Source organism: Adelges cooleyi, unplaced genomic scaffold (assembly GCF_023614345.1).
Source record: "Adelges cooleyi isolate 19-005CV unplaced genomic scaffold, UGA_ACOO_1.1 ACOO_flye_CR_arks_rails_tigmint_CR_PRNA_307, whole genome shotgun sequence".
In the NCBI taxonomy this organism is placed as follows: Eukaryota; Metazoa; Arthropoda; class Insecta; order Hemiptera; family Adelgidae; genus Adelges; species Adelges cooleyi.
The window spans coordinates 1185814-1204672 of record NW_026095978.1 but is presented as its reverse complement, the minus strand read 5'-3'; the positions used below and the strand labels follow the sequence as shown (position 1 = coordinate 1204672).

General features: G+C 34.9%; 1 pseudogene; it reads right to left on the bottom strand.

Annotated features, from left to right (window-relative positions):
• Positions 1–9153: 9153 nt before the first annotated feature.
• On the bottom strand, positions 9154–17428 carry LOC126839736 (uncharacterized; annotated as a pseudogene).
• Positions 17429–18859: the final 1431 nt, after the last annotated feature.

Here is an 18859-nt window from a genome sequence, read left to right as displayed (position 1 = left end):
ACATACTGAGCGACTTCATTCATTTTACTATTAAAACTCATGTTTAAAAATGTTTTTAATTCGTTTGAGTTCAGACAACGTAAATGACAAACTAAAGAGTAGTGTAACGTATGTGTATGTGTATGTTTTTATTTTATGTTTATTTTATGTGAGGCGCCGTTTTCCGTTAGTTTTATTTCTACTCTAGGGGAGAGCCCATTTTTTGAGACTACGGACACGATCCCCAAACAACTACACTAAATATATACGTATTACCCTCAGGTTGTGTAGAGGTTTGTAATTTAGGGTACAAATTGCTTTGGAGAATTAAAAAAAATTATAAGGCGACATATTATACAGCAAATTAATTATTAAATTCATGTCATTGTATACATAATACAGTAAATATTTTATAATACAATTATTAGTCATATTGGACATTAAGTAACACACTTAAATACAATTTACGATTTTATTTTTAATATACATTTTTATTATTTTGATTAATATGTAACATATGACGCTGTATAATTATTATATTAAAAGGGTTGAAAATAATCAAACGATTCGTATAAATTCGCGATCGTGGGGAATATTAGGTTTTGATCGCAACGTTGATGTCCAAGACATATCGGCATCAGATTTAGTTGAGCATTTTAAACAGGCAAAACAAATTAATACTCTAGAAGCGTTACAAGTTTGTAGGAATATTAAAACTCCATTTGTTAGTGTGCCTATTCATAAATACGACAAGTTTGTTGTGTTAAAAGCCGTTAGTACTGCAAAGTACACTTTATCACAATTTCATAATAGGTCATTAGCTGAAAAAATTAGTTTACTGAAACAAGATAAGAAGGGTTATTTGTATCGGTACTGTACGAAAAACGATCTTATCAATATATTAGCGCAATTAGGAGAAGAAGCGCCAGTATCTTCTCTAATAGGGGTCTTAAAAAATAGGTTAAGGGAGACATTTAAGCAAAATCCTTTGGTAGACGCGCATAATTCGGACGAGGACAGTGATAGTGATAATCTAGATAAGGTTTTGGAAGCTAAACCCCATAGTTACATATCTGACACTTCTGATAGTACCACATCGTCTGACGACTTAGATAATACTGTAATCCCTTCTGATAATAAGACAGACACGCCCGCAACTGATAAGCCATCTACATCAGCGGAAGCGTCTAAATTTTCCGAAAGTAATAAAAAAAGTCCTGAGGCAGGACGATTCATAAGCGGCGCACCAAAAGTAAAAATGAGTATTACACCGCAAAGTTTCTCCGGTCGGATGACCGAAGATGTTAACGAGTATTTTAAGGATTTCGAAAGAATCTCGGCCGCAAATGTATGGGGTGACAGCCAAAAATTAATCATGTTCCCACTGTATCTTAGGGAAGAGGCGAAAATTTTATTTGAGAAGATAGAGAGTGAAACTGGGAGCTTAACTTGGTCAATTTTAAAAAAGGTGTTCGCGGATTACTATGATTCCGAGGAACAACGCGCGCTTTTGAGAGAGAATCTGAATAGGAGGAAAAAACGGCCAGAGGAATCATTACAGAGTTATATTTTGAGAGTGCTGGGAGAGTGTAAGCGAGTGGATGAAAATATGAGCCAGAAAGATATCAGTAAGATAATTATGAAAGGATTACCTCAGGAAGTGTATTGGAGAATATATGCCATGGATAACTCTACGGTCGACAAGATAACAGCGAATATTAGGACATATGAAGCGGACATGGTAGCAATAAATAATAATGAAAGCGAAATTGAAATTTTAAGGAAAGAGATTGAGAAACTCAGGGTCGGCAGAGAAAGCAATAGCAGTGATGAGGTAAGACAGTTGAAGGAAGAGCTTGAGAGGGTCAAAGCAAGCATAAATAACAGACCATTTAGAAATAATGGTAATTTTAGAGGCAACTCTAATAATACTGGTAACTTTAGGGGCAATCCTAATAATAATAGTAACAATACTAGGGACCGCAATTATAACAATTATAATAGGGCTAGCGATAACAATTCCAGAAATAGGAACTACAACAATAACAACAGATATAATGGTAATAATTTTAGGAACCGCAATTTTAACAATAACAATAATTCAGATAACAGTAACAGGCCTAGAGATGACGATAACGGTAATAATAACCGGAATCGTAATTACAATAACAATAATAATGGTAATAATAACAGATCTAGCGGTAATAGCGGCGGTAGAAATTACAATAATCGTAATAATAACAACGAAAATTATAGGGATACAAGACGCGATAATGGAGACGATAGGGGTAGAAACAGAAATTTTTCGGATAGTCATGAGGATGACTTTGATAGGCGCAATTCAAAAAACTATAACTCGCGTTTTAAGAACAATGACAGGAGAGACGATAGAGATAATAACTCGGGCGATCAGCAAAGCAACGCAAAAAACTAATGGGTCAAAACCCGGAAGCCAGGTCGAGTTTTGATACTAAACATTCTCAAAAACCTGACTTTAATGTAAATCAAGCAACTTTAGATAACCCCCCCCCAAATAGAGCGCATAAGTAGTTGTATATTTAATGATGTAAATTATATAGGGAAAGACCCAGTAATAATAGGCAGTCTAAATAATGTATTATATAAGTTTGTTTTGGACAGTGGAGCGAGCGTCAGTGTTGTTAGTGATAAGATACTTCCAAAAGAACAAGTAATTAAATCCTATGGCGCGACACAATTATATGCTGCTAATGGAGAAAAATTACAATTGATTGGTAGAACAGTCATAGAAGTATATTTCAACGGTATACTTGTAAAAATACAATGCGCGGTCGTCCAAAATTTGAATTGTAACAGTCTTTTAGGGGTGGACTTTTTAAATAAATTTAAGGGAATTATTAATTTCGCTGATTCTAAAATAGAACTTAATGTTAATAATGAAAAAATACAAATCAATTTTCTTAGCGGTAATGACAATACAGTTAACACCGTTGTAAATGAGATGAACAATTCAAATTTCGATGACAGGGAAAGAATACAAGAAATGGCAACATCGGCCTGTGTATTAGCGCAAATCCCTCGCGACGGTTATTGTGGAGTCAATGCACTCGTTAGCGTATTAAATGAGCAGTATGTAGAAGTTAGTTCTCACGATATTATGGAATTATTGGAAATACAGTTTGAAAAAACTGCCGTGTGGTTAGAAGCAGAAGATCTCGCTGCAGTAGCCGATTTTTTTAATTATAACTTAATTGTTATATCGAAATCCGATAGGGCATATGAAGAAGGTACCATTGCCTTTTCAAAACCAAATCGCAATTACGTTATGATATTGTTCTCACACCGTCATTGGACACCTCTTATGTTCAAACCCGACGCTAATAAAATTAATGAATTTCAAACAATAACTATAATAAATGATTACGATGATTTAACCGTCAGAAAGCAAATATTAAAACAACGAATTAAAAATCATGACTACACTTGTGAGAACAATATTGTAAATGGTAACGGTCCAGACGAAATTCGACACGACGATTGTACTCAGGACGCGCGCGTCACAGAGCAGGCGCTAACGGTCAGTAATAAATTCCGCGAACGGGCCCCACGCGATGAAAGTGTTCCCAACATAGAATTTGATATCAACCCGGCGCTATCCGATTTACAATATAAAAAAATGCATGTCCTTTTAACCAAATATAGCGCAATTTTTTCTAAATCTAAGTATGATTTAGGGGAAGTGAGAATCAAACCCGTTGAATTTAAATTATCAAGTGATAGGATAATTAACATCCCTAATTTTAAGTTAAGCCGCGTCGAAAGAGATGAAGTTGAAAGACAGACACAGGAATTACTAAAAGCCGGTATTATTGAAAAATCAAATAGTCCATATTCTAATCCTGTATTTTTAGTAGGTAAAAATATGCCCCAAGGTAATAAGCATGCGTCAATCCCGCGAGAATATCGAATGGTTTTAGACTATAGACAACTTAATTCTATTATTTATAAGGAAAGTTTTCCAGTGCCGCTGATTCAAAATATTTACGATACATTAGGCGGAAACCAATACTTTTCATGTATGGACGCAAACGCAGGTTATTATCAGATACCGTTGGCCGAAAACTCGCGAGCTTTTACCGCATATTCGACAGCAACGGGCCATTATGCTTTTCGCGTGTTACCAATGGGAATATGTAATGCAGTAGAAATCTATCAAGGCGCGGCGTGTAGAATACTAGCAGGTTTAATGTATAAGCATGTAGTGAATTATATCGACGACACCGTCGCCTACGGGAAAACTTTTGATGACCATTTGATTTCGTTAGAATTAACTTTTGAGCGCTTCTTAAAGTATAATTTAAAACTAAAGCCTTCCAAATGTAAGTTCGGCTATCAAGAAATAAAAATTTTAGGCAATATTATTGACACTAGGGGTATCAGACCGACTGATGAAGGATTAGAGTCTATAAGAAAGTTTCCCACCCCGCGCACAATTAAGCAGCTAAGATCATTTTTGGGCCTCGCCAACTTCTTTCGTAGATTCGTGGTTAGCTATAGTAAGATAGCTAAGCCATTAACTGACCTAACTAAAGGAACTTTTAAAAATAAAAAATCGCCTATAGCGTGGAAACACGAGCACGACTTAGCTTTTCAGGAACTTAAAGATAAATTGACAAGCAAACCGGTTCTCGCGCATTTCGATGAAAGCTGTCAAACCATTATTATTTCAGATGGTTCTAAGTTAGGGCTAGGGACTATCTTAAGCCAAAGGAATTCAAATAATGAAATACACCCTGTGGCATATGCTTCAAAAAAGTTAAGCGCGTCAGAACATAATTATAGCGCCATGGAAATTGAGGTTTTAGCGCTACACTTTGCTTTTACAACTTTTCGCCAGTACGTTCACGGGAGAAAAGTCGAGGTCTGGACTGACCATAAGAACTTAACGGGTTTACTTAAGATAAAAACAGAGTCGGATGTGGTAAAGCGATTAAAAACAAAATTAATGGGCTATGACATTAATATTATATATAAACAAGGCATTTTTAATAGGGCTGCAGATCATCTTTCACGTTATCCTTGCGACGATAAATTAGGTTTTGAAGATAATAATGAATTTGACGACATTTTAGATGTTAATTTAGTTCAACCTATAAATATAGAATCTGATCAGGCTAATGATGCATATTTACAGCATATTATAACAGCCGTTAGGTACCCTGATCTAAGCGATCAAAAATGGTTAAGTAAAGCTAAGAATTACTTATTTAAGAATAACAACGTTTTATACTATAAGTCGAATTATACAAATTCCAATAAATTAACATTGGCATTACCTAGTAAATATATTAATGATATTATTAGGGAGAATCATGATAGTCCCCTAAGCGCGCATTTAGGTTTTAGTAGGACTTATACTAAAATAAAAGAAAAATATTTTTGGCCTAAGATGCGCAAAGACATTAAAAATTATGTTTTATCTTGTTCCGCGTGCCAAAAACGAAAACCCCACAAACAGCCTAAACCACCTAAGATAGGGCATTATCCGTTGGATAAAGGGGAGGTTATGCAAGAAATTTATTTGGATTATGTAGGACCTCTACAAAGTTCAAGGGGTAATAAATACATTTTAGTCGCTACTGATCGCGTATCTAAATATTGTGTAGCCAAAGCTTATCAGCACGCAAACGCTAGGTCCACAGTTAAATTTCTATTAGAATTCATTTTAAAGTACGGCCCAATGAAAATCGTTCGAAGTGACAACGGTACACATTTTTCTGCAAAAGTAGTGGTTGAGCTTTTAGAAGCCCTACACATTGATAAGAAATTCGGAATACCTTTCAAACCGACTTCGCAAGGACAAGTAGAGAGACAGAACCAAACCTTAATTGACATGTTAGCACCGTACGTACAAGAAAATAATAAGTGGGTTGACTATCTACCTTATATAGTTTTCGCTTATAACACTTCCAAGCATGAAATAACGCAATATACACCGCACTATTTATTGCACGCGTATAACCCGAAAAGCATTTACGATATCGCGCTTATACCACCCACCGATGAAAACATTATATCAGAAATAGATAAGATAAAGCATGTTAGGAAAACATTACCAGAAATTATAAAAAATGCAGCGTTAAAGTCTGATTTGAAGAAAACTAATTTGGATAATAATATTTCATATAACATAGGTGAAAAAATTTTGGTAAAAGTCCCTGTACGTGACAATAAGTTCTCTAATCGCTACGAAGGCCCCTATGAAGTAATGAAGAAGTTAGGCCCTTACAGCTATTTAGTTAAGTTACCAAAACATGGCCAACTGGTGGATGCACCAGTCCATGTAGACCAAATCAAGCCATACAACTCTCGGGAAAATTAATAAATTAATAATTTTATATTATTCTATTTTCACTTTCAGCACTTCCCTAATTTTGTTCGGCACAAAGCCGTTAAATTTTTACCATTATCAAATAAAAATAATTCTCACGCTATATGTACGCTACAATATTTGTTTTTTTTTCAATCATAACGAATAAATTACCAAAGCGAAATTTGATAGGGACAATGAAATTTTCCCAGGCAGTAGCAACGCGTTTGATGGGAAAAGACAATGAAATGCTTGGTAAACACTTCTGTTTACCGGTAAGCCAGTAGCCGTGGCTCTCGCTAGATACAGGAGCGTCTCACGATCAGTCGTTCTCATCGCCCTGTTCACTACACTACTTTTATCAACAGAACTTCGCGTCGAGAATTATCGTACTTAACTTCAATTTATTCTCTTTTTATTTTATTTTTCTTTTGTGCGCTTAAATACATTTAATTTTATACGACCGGTGTTTACGGATCTAAACTTTAATAACTTTTATTTTATTGATTTTATTCGTTTACCGTATTGTAAATTTTAATTACATTACTTAGTGTCGTTAACAATTTTATTATTTTTTTTTTAAAATAATATTTTAGTCAGACCTTATTTCAAGACATTTACTCCTTTCGTTACCGTACTACATATCGGTGTTTTCGCGCAACTACATATACGGATTTTTTTTTTGGAAAATTTAACTTCACGGATAACTTAGTAAGTCAATTTTTGACATTTACGATTATTCAATATTTCGTGTTAATACTTTGCCCCTTTGTTGTCCAATTAGAATGGCGCGAGTAATATCTTTGATTTCCATTATCACGCACTTAGTAGTATTAGGGTTGGGGCAAAATAGCCACTATACAAATACGCAAATTAATAGTTCAGGAATCTATTTTGAAAATCTGCCCGGCGCCTCCACCAAATTGTAACGTCGCTACTTGACTAGCTTACCAAACTAGTCTGAGTGCTCGTCGATAAGGTTAAAGTAGACGGCCCCTGACGGGAAACGGTTGGCTAGTCCGCTTTACGCCTAAGTAACCCTAAAGTCTCCTTTATAAATTTACTATATCGCCCGAGGAGCTTAACGGGCGATCACACTAAAATAACGGTAGTCGACACTCAGGTTATGCAGGCTACAAAGTATTTATTAATAACTAAAAAGCAGTGGCAAATAAATATACAAAATATGCAATATATATATATATATACACAGTCTGACCTGAATACTGGCTGGTGATGATTGGGATCAGACCGGAGTCGAGCGGTGCGCACACAGAGATGACCGGTGATAACCGTAGGCGAATTAAGGTACACAAATAATAATCAAGAAGGCTGTATGGATGCGTAGGCGCGTGATGGTAAATCTCGACTGGTTAATTAGATGATACGCGAATGTCATCTCAGTGTGTCAGCGCTCCCTACCTAATTAGGTCATTAGTGATGTGTCCATAGGTTCGGGGCGCGAAGTAACGGTCGGGCGAAATGTGACCGTTACAGTAGGCAAAACTCCTCTTTTAAAATTATGTATTCAAGCAACGTAAATGCCAAACCACAGAGTAAACGTTAACTACTCTTTTAAAATATCTTATGCGTAAGCAACGTAAATGCAGCACAAGAGAGTAAACGTTAACTACTCAAACCTACAAAAAAATAAAAACAAAATAAATACAAATTAATAGAAGAAAAAAAATTTACCAACTGGTAAAAAAAAAAAATAATAAACACTGTTTGTTTAAAAAATCTCTCAAAAAAACAAAATCAGTTAAATAAAACACTTCAAATAATTAAAATAATAGTATTAATATAAGTATATAAAGTTAAAAGTATTGTAATTAAGTTGTATAATTCACAGTCAGTATAATTCACAGTATCACTTAATATGAAACTTTGATCTGCAACAAATTTACAAAAAACTGTATTAGCACATTAATAGTAATAAAATTAGGTACATGAAGTATTTATAAAATACATTAGTAGACTAAGGGGTTTTGAAGCTGTGTAAGAAAATGCATTATAATTATAGCGAATTTCCAAAACTGACAACAGCAAAACAATTCAGTTTTTCAGTAAAAATCAATATATAAAATTGTCATAGTGTACTAACCTAAACAATTAGTATTTTGAAAGGAGTGAAATTTTTAAAACCTTAAATAATGACCTTAAATTGAAAATATTGCCGTTAAAACCAATTACTTATTTTAATATCTAAATATTTTTTTCCCTAACCCATTTTAAACAATAGGTAGGTTCACCGTGGGACATCAGTTGAATTAAATATTGTTAAACTTACTTAAAAAAATATCCAGTGCGATGAAAAACAAAAACCTGGAAAAAATAAAGTGACAATTAATTAAAATTCCTATACTACCATAATATTGTACGTAATGGAATGGTTGGTTTTGATACTATATATTCGCAAACCGTTAATGACATAGTTCAATTACGAAATATGGGAAAAACGCGATTTTTGCGAAAAAAATCGGCTAATTTGTTATTGTAAAATAAAAAATATTAACAAATTTGAAAAAAAATCTCCAGCGTTACCTCGTAAGTTATGTACAGAAATAGTGTTCAAAACTTCAAAAGGATCGGTGTAGTAGTTTTGAAGTTACGAGAGTCACCGACTTTGAAAACTTGAGTTGTGGGAAAAACGCTTTAAAGTTAACGATAGTGCGCTCGGGCCGGCGGGCAGCTATAAAATTCCGACAACTCATAACGTCGTCAATTTTGTTCCGATCGACTTGAAATTTTGACACAATATTCTTGAAATATTATGCATTCAGTTAACAAAAAAAAAAAAAATTAATACCTTACCCCCCCCCTCCCTAATTGGACGGCTCCTCTTGGTCGGTGACGGTGGTTTCTTCCTCGGCGGCTAGGGGAGGTGTAGCCTCGGCTGTCTCTTTGGCGGCGGCGGCTGCAGCGGGATTTGCCCCTTCAGCAGGGGCAGTAGGGGTCTTTTTAGTACCCCCGTCCTGCCCCTTCTTCTTGGGGCATTCCGCTGCCCGGTGGCCTCGGACGGTGCACAGATTACAACCTGAAATATATCCAGGTATAATCAAATTGATGGGACCTCTTCCGGAACATTGTCAAAAATTGACATAACTGCCGCCGGTTTCGGTCGTCTGTCGGCCGCTCTTTTTTTTTGCTGGGTTGGGTTCGGCGAAGAGGTTTTCGGTTTGACGATTTACCGTTTGTTCGATATAATCAAATACGTGTAGTGTAGAATGTAGATTATTGTTCGTCGCAATATTGCATTGCCGCTGTTATAGTTATGATACATATTTTATGTCAACAGTTATAATATTGTGTTCCTTTATTATGACGTCGATTGCGACGGCGCCTTTCGATATGTCTTGTTTACTTGTGGCTAAATCGTTGACTGTCTTGGTTCACTTTGCTTATAATACTTTATGAGCATATACAGTGGGTAAAAAAGTATTGACACGTGTTTTTTTCGGATTTCCAGTTTAAGGAATCATTTTTATTTAATGACCGTTGTATATTATAATAATAATTGATATGTAAACTATTTCTATGCTGACAAAAAAAAAATCAAACTGAGAGATCTTAATAATAATATAAATTAGTAATCGATAAAATATTGACACAGTCAAAGAAAAAAATGCTATTACTTTTTAAAGTATGAAAATTAATGTTTTGTATCACTTTTAATATTTTGTATGCCCTCCCTTAGCTTTAATTACTGCTTCTAGTCTCCGAGGCATCGAATGTACTAGATTTTGAGTTGTTTCTCTGGTATTTCCTGTAATTTTTCTTGGATTACTCTCTTGAACTCAACTTTTGACGAGCCTTTAATTTTGAGGATTACTTTACCTAATATACTCCATAGATGTTCGATGGGATTAAAATCTGGTGACTGAGGAGAATGTTTCAGTTGCCGTTGTGCATTATACAGCAACCAATGTTTAGTTTTATTGGCTGAGTGCTTCGGATCATTATCCTGCTGAAAAATAAATGTATCTCTCAGCTTTAATTTGGTGGCACTATCCATCAAGTTGCATTGCAAAATATGTATATATACGTCGGCATTCATAATGCCTTCAATAAAATGGAGATTTCCAACTCCAGCGCTGGACATGCAACCCCAAACTAAAACACTGCCGCCACCATGTTTAACTGTAGATTCAATATTTTGACTTAAAAAGGCTGTGTTTGATTTTCTCCATACAATATGACGTCCATCTTCACCAAACACATTAAATTTACTTTCATCAGTAAATACAGGGTGGGGCAAAACATATGCATCAGTTTTGAAGGGCCGTAGAAAAAAAACTATTAAACTTAGAGAAATGAGGTTTATATTGTTCGATTCAATAGACAATCTAGTTTTTTACATTAAGTTTTAAAGATTACTTCACTAAAATGGCGACAGTCAGCAACGATGCACTGTTGAAGCCGAATTCTGAATTATTTTTTTAAGTAACAGGGCAAAATCAATTATTTGCACATCGTGCTCATTGCTCGTGTTGAACCTTTTTTTCCCCCCTCTAACATCACACACCAGGGAACATCACACTACTTCCTCCCAGGCGGCATCGTTTATTGATAAGTATAACAATTAATAAGACAAACAAAAACCCGTTTCCCTCTAAGCGAGGCGGGCTCACAAGTATACTCATAACTTTAATTGAAGGCTTCTTCTGGGCCGGTGGCACAGCACCCTTCGCCTATCAATGAACCCCATCTAGATTGCCAGAGCATCCGCCGCTCCTCTCTGACTCTGTCTTTCGTCTTCCTCTTTCTTGACAATATGACAGTCCTTCTGAGATTGATGTGCTCGTTCTGTAGGAAAAATTCTGGGCTGATTCTATCAGCGACCGGTTCGTGTTGAACCTGGAAACAATTTATTCACTAACGCTTAAATGCTTCGTAGCCTGTTTTTTTTTTTTTTTTTGTTTAAGTTAGAATAATTTTTTATAGATGTACGATTTGTGTAAGGTTGATTTTCGGAGGTTGTAAACTAGTAACGTTTGACTGAGAAAAAATATTAACAATCATTCTAATTATTTTATATTAATATAATCTTTGTCTTTAACTATAAATTATAATTAAAAACATAATATTAAGTTAAGTTATTATCTTATTGTATGTACATTTCAATACTGCTAATTGAAAATTGAATAGGTGATTACAATAATAAATGATTGGTATGGTATTTTAGACTGTGTTTATTATGTAGAAACGTTTTTCAAAAATGATAATTTGACGTTTTAAAAATATTTTATTGTTATAAAAATAATGGTGATAATAAGTTTTCAAAATCTTTTATTAACATACATGTAATGATAATTTGACGTTTTAAAAACCTTTTTTTATAATTATAATATTCTATAATTTATATTTTTCTTAAAAAAGAATGTCAATAAAATGATGACATGATCATTCTAGAGAAGCGAATGAGGACTATAGTAGAACGTAGAATTATAATCAAATCTAATTCAAATTTGTAATCAATCTAATTTGTGTGTATGTATCAACTTGAATATCCTGTAGAGCACCTATAAATTTATACAGTGATGGATGATGATGATAAAAGTTTGCATTACATTTTGAATGGAAAGATTCACATACATTATTTGTTATAACTTCTGATAATGATGCCCACAAAGATGGAGGGAATATTCCTTCCATATAAGTTTCTGTTAAATAATCGCAAAATTGTACTATTTTATTATTAGATGACATATCTGCCATCAAATCTAAAACAAACGAGTCTTAATTGGGTATCATCTCCTAAACTACAAAGCTCTTTTCTAATTATTTTAGAAGGCTTTTTATTAATATTGTTTTCAGCAATTTTTCTTTTAATGAAATGTCAACGACTGGGAATGTTAGAATGAAACAAAAAATAATCGTGTATCCAGATCAAACACCTGTGAGCTTATGCGATTATATAATAGTACATTACCTATAAATAAAGGAAATTATAATAACCTATAAGCATTAAAGGCTATCATAGAAAATGATCATCATCCCTTTTATGACAATTTACCCTATTCAAATGTCTAAAAGAAAAGGAAGACAGTTTAGTTGACTATGTATAAATTTAACTAAACTAACATTTTATCAATTAAAATAAAATTTGTATTTCGTATTTTTATTGTTGTGTGAGTTCTACTTATTTACTACTATACAAACATATTAAATTAAGACAATCCAAAGACTGTATATTGATACTTTTAAGGTATAATATATTTATATATATTTTTTTTTTTATTATTTCGTAAGGATTTTTATTAATAATTTTATGTTCTTAAATTAAATTTTAATATGTTTAAACTATAAATGTTGTTTGCGCCGGGGGCAGATAAAAATAAGCCGCTTTACCCGATAGCTTGACTGACCGACCTAAATGGTCAGCTGCGTGCGTGTAGTGTTGTGAATAGCTCTACTGGGACTGGGAGGTATCGCCTACGCAGAAACCAGAGAGCTATGAGGTGAGATTTTGTGTGAGTGTGAGGGTGTGTAGGGAAAACTTAAAACTAAGACAAAAAGGAAAAATGCCGGCTTAAATAATAATTAATAATAATATTTTCAATAACTCACTAAATGTATAATTGCCTCCTTGGCACAAATAATATTTCAACAATGAAAATAATTAGTTGATAAAAAATATAAAATTTGGTAATAAAAAACTAATTATTAACTGCCCTTTTGGCACAAGATAATATAATAAAATATATTTCAACCACAATGATAAAAAATAATTCAACAAAATAAAGATAATAAATAATTCAATAATAAACAAAATGGCAAAAAAAAAATATTGTAAAATAGGAACTTTTAACGTGAGCAAACTACAATTAACGCCTTTGGTGGTACTCAGCTACTAAATGAATGCGTTTAAGGTAACTAATAAATATAATTGACTAGACTAATAGGAACGACAAAAGAACATACAACACTGATAACTAAATAATTAAAACTAGTAAGTAGCCCCTGTGGCTGACTAGAATAACGTTAGTAAAGTAGACCCTGTGTCTGCTAACTAAATTTTAGTACTCAATGTGTATAATAAGTTCGATAATTACAATTATTGACTAAATAAATTAGTTTAACCTTTAGCCCCTGTGGCTGACAAGCATAACAATAATAAGTGCAAATAATGAAACGTATCAGTCTAGACAATCACAAAAAAAAGCGCTTAAACTTAACTAGTAATAACAATTTGAGAAATGGTTTACTCACATGAACAATACTGCAGACCGCTGGCCAGGGCTGCTACCTAAACCTAAATAAATCCTAAATATACAAAAATTAATAATAGAATAATATAAATAAATCAAATGTCCTTATGACAATAATTTCACAAATTGCCCCTGTGGCTTGAATAATACAAATAGAATAAAACAATATAAAAAAAAATGCAATGTCCTTATGACAATAACAAATTAAAACTCAAAAAAATACAACAATAAACACTGTTCGACGACATTGTCTCTGTAAAATCGAAATCTGGCAGTCTTGTCTAGCCGCGGCAACTGGGACCGTCTTCCGTTTAAATTATTTTTCCGCCATATTTTGTAGGGTCTGTGGAATGTTATCAATATTTTGTAAAACTGATAACTTATGTAATTAAAACCCACAGATAAATACCAGAATTATTTTAATTACTATATTAAGTATTAGTTATTTTTTTATTGTGCATAAGTATAATACCAAGTTAAACTGAAAATTCGCTTTGTCAAGGTAAGTTCAATTTTAATCAAATTGTGCATGAAATACCGACAATATTAAATCTTAAGCAAATAATATTACACGTCATTGGAAACTTGAAATGAAGCATAAAAGATATTTAATTTAATCAAATTGTGCATGAAATACCGGCAATATTAAATCTTAAGCAAATATTACTATAGGTCATTAGAAACTGGAAATGAAGCATAAAAGATATTTGCTTAAAAATAAAATACGTGTAAAAATAAGTATTATTATCGATACATAAATATAAACACAAACACATTAACTTGTCTGGGAAACCTAATGAATCCATATTATATCTTATAATTTATTTATAGACACAGATATGGCCATATCAGAAGAACAATTAATTCTGCTGGTACAGGAGTACAAGCGTCTATATGACCTCACTGATTCAAATTACCACAACAATCTTGTAAAGGATAATAGTAGGGAGGAAATTTGGCAAACACTGAAAACCACAGGTATTATTATTATTTTAACTTTATTATTACTACATTCTCATTCTGTTTTGTTCTGTGATACTTTAATTGTATCGCCTTCCCTCACGAACAACGTGAACTTGCTATTCTACTGACCCATTTGGTGACACAAAGTACTTCATGAATTTGTCCTTTGTGGCGTAACCAATTCCAGCAAATGTATCTCCAACGTTTATTACATTTCGTAGAGCTCCATTTTCAGGGATCGTATTATCTCTTTCATCATCTATTATTTTGGCCAATAACGAAGGGCTATCTTTCTTCAAAAAGTTGTGTAGACAACACGTGGCTCTGACAACTTTGTTTATATGTATGGGTTTCATCTTAAGTCTTCTTTGGTATATGCAAAATCGTTTACTTAGTATACCGAAAGCATCTTCACTTGTATTTCTTGCTCGACGTAGCCTATAATTTGAATATCTTTTTTCCCTCGTCGTTTAAAATCGATTTACCGGGATAAGGCCTCACGAGGTTTCTATGAAGAGGAAATGCCTCATCTCCTACAATGACACGAGGCATAGGTTTTTCGGTACCCAGTAAAGACTTATCATTAGGAAAATCTAATTGTTCGTCATTAAGCCTTTTATCGAACACAGAATTGGCAAAAATACTCCCATCGCTGTTTTTTCCATTTACTCCATCATCAACCATAATAAATTTGCATTCCGCGTCAACAACCGCCATGAGCAAACTATACGTCCATCAACATCAAAGCAAATATTGAAACAAAAATTATGAGCAATTAATAATCTTAATCGAATAGTTTACACCGTTGAAACCAAATTGATATTAATTGATCGATATTAGTTACGAATGTTGACAATGACATATCGCATCCAGAAAAAAACACGTGGAGGTTTCGATCATTCTTTCCACACCGTCCGACCGTTGTTTTGATAAAGCCACTACTGTTTAATCGACCGCCCGGATATCTATAAGACGGGTTGGGTCGGATTATTAGCGTGGTTCAATTTCAATATGTTAAAGGATTCTTGAGATAAAAAGGGATAAAATTAACTGTATGGTATGCAGATAAAGAGACGGTACTGAACAATAAATAGATACGTAGAAATGAAATGCAATAAATAATTATATGTATTAACACATGATAATACCAATGTAAAACTATCAAATAATGGGGACAGGAGGGAGAATACTTATAATCTAATGCCACACGGCCCAACAATATAAAACAACAAATATATTATATGCTACGGTACTTATCGACTATTGATCACTTGCACGAGTATCGACGTTGACTTGATGATGACCACACATATGGAATCTTCCGACACACACCACCGGTCGGCTGGGCGACTTAATTATGCACCAGGGTGCATGCGTATCGCAGGGCGATTTTATTATAGCGTAATGTGCACAGGGATGCAGGCGAATCGCATGGGCGATTTTATTATATTGCGTACAAAGTTACGAGCGAATCGCTAGGGCAATTATCAACACAACACGACTATGTGTAGTCCGGGCGATTAACTATAGTGCGTACACGGGTAAGCGCGAATCGCTAGGACGATTAACAACACAAAATAATCTTTTGCTAATTAGCGACATAAAACCATATAGCGAAGGCTAAGATGGCGGTGATGGACATCGGCGCTCTCGTCGTGAACCAAAACCGTTCGATGCGCACACCGGACAGAAAAACGAGCGAGTGTGGGACGAGATGCGTTATATTAACGCTATCCCGTAAACCGGTGGTGGCGGCACAGGCAGTGTGGCCAACACACTACATGCGTGTGTGTGTGTGTAAGCGGATCCAACAACTACAACTATCGAACCTGCCGACCGGTTTCCCGTATGGACACCTATCGCAGGTGGGTTTTCAAGAAAACACCACCTCACCGAGTACTTACATAGATTGCAAATACTCGGACCGCCTTGTAGAACAGGCGTAAAAAGGGAAATTACTATTATAGTACTTCTCTATAAACAACGTTTTTTGTAGTGTAGGTTCCAGCTCTAAGCCGAACTTTTACCGAATCTGAGTGGCGAACCCTTGAAAAGGCAACATATAGTTGACTGTGTGTAAAAACTGGAGACGCTAGTAAAAGACCAACTCGGTCAAAAGTTTGTCCTTGTGATTTGTTTATAGTCATCGCAAATGATAATCGTACAGGGAACTGAACTCGTCGCAGTCTAAACGGTAGGTCGCCGTCCTCACTGGTCATAAGTGGTATGACAGGAATAATTACTTCCTCTTGTCGACCCGACAACAGTCTAGCCTTAAATTCGTACCTGTGCAATTGCATAATAACCATTCTTGTGCCATTGCACAATCGTCTCTTTGAATCCAAGTTGCGAAGTAACATATGACAATGGCGCCGACTTTTAACGTAAGTCTGTACGATAGCATTCAATCAGGTTCAAGCGTGTTTAAGAACTCGACAGGATAATTCGCCACCTCGTCGGGATAATCGGCTACCGCCGTATCCACAGCATTGTACACTCTAGCTTGTCCCACGACACGTTGCGCGACTATAGTTTGATTGATACGTCGTTCCTCGGGCACAGTATGATTCTCCGAACGCATGCATTCTTCAATGTTCTCCAAAGAAATTCGCGGTGGATAGACGAAGTCAATCACAGGTGTGGCACATACCACCCAAGGAGGAATTTCAACACAGTAAGGTATTTCGCCAACGGAAGGGAGATCTCCGTTGCCTAACTGTACTAGCCAGTCGGCAAACGCAGCGTCTCCCCCCGCACACATGTTACGCGTCAAGCGAAACTGTTGCATCAACGGCCACAACGCATTAGGCTTGATTGTAGACCTCACGACATCACTCCGCGTGCCTCTGCGGACGACAGGTAATATTTGTCTGAAGTCGCCGACAAATAAAAATGGTTTCCCGCCGAATGGCAACTGCGAGTCCATGACGATTTAAGCCCGCGTTATATTTTTTAAATAAATTTAGCAGATGAATTTAATTAATATAATTACATTAAAATAACTGATAAGTTTTAAATTGAGTTTTATATAGTTATTATATAAACCTGAAATATTAATTAACGTACCGTTATTCCACCTTCCATTAGCGAGGCAGCAATACCAATGTAAGCTACCGATAGTACGGTTCTGCCTTGTCCGCGAAGAGTGGATATAAGACAACCATATAAAGTGGTTTTGCCTGTGCCTCCAGGACCTTCGATGTAAAAGAGTTTTGCGACAGGCCGAGCATCGTTCAACGCATCTATGCATCCATTCGAATATACTGATCGCACGCATATTGCTTCAACATAAAACGTCCTGCATGAATCAAACTAAACTTATGGTGTCGTTATTCGTCGTTTCCGTTGTATCGAACGGCCAAACGGTAACACGCAAAATCTGTGACGGTTATTCTCGTGCGGATGGCGTTCTGCCGTTGGCCTATTTGTCTTGTATTAAAATTCCAGCCTCTTTCCCTGTATGGGAAACACAATGGGTAAACCACTGGATCGGCGTGCATCGAGCCTATGTGCACAGTCCGCGACTGGTACCTTCGAGGATTGTCATTTCTATCGTAGACTGCAAAATTAACTCTGGCTGGCGGTAGGCCATCTCAACAAAGACGACTGCCACCTCATTTGCTGCCGGCGCATTGTTTCGTCGCAAATCCATAGTAGAATCGGTGACAAATTGCATAGTCACGGCTCTCGGTTGTCGCAATGGGTCAGCTGCGGCTTCTCTACGCTCATTTTGCCACACTTCTCTCATGTTACGGTGACATTAATGGATTATATATATATATATATATTATAATGAAGTTCATAATTACATAAAATGATTCACCCATATCTCAGAAATAGTTACTGTTGTTCTTTTTTTTTGTAAATAATGTTGTGTTGTTTGCAATTTTTTTACAATAAAGATCAATATTTATTTATTTTTTTATTTATTTATTGAATAAACGCCCGTAGGCTCAAGTACAGTAAAATGTAAAATAAAATAACAGAGAACGAATTGATAAAATTAAAAATGACAAATAGAAAGAAAAACTATTATAAATTAGTACAATATAAAATATTAATACAACATAAAACAAAAGTTTAATGAAAAGGTAACACTTGCCTTAAATAGTGATTAAAGAGTCGGGTTAACAGTGCATATAAATATCATTATACAAACAAATCAAAATTATTAAGCCGGTTACATGCATGAGATATACGATCAATGGGGTTGTTGAAACCATACGAAGTGTGGTGAAACGGGATTGACAAATCCAAATTATCAAAATTATTATTATATTTTATTACCAAAAAATGTATAATATGTATCTTACCTGAGCGTATGGATTTATGTTCCGTAACAACATATCTAAATCAC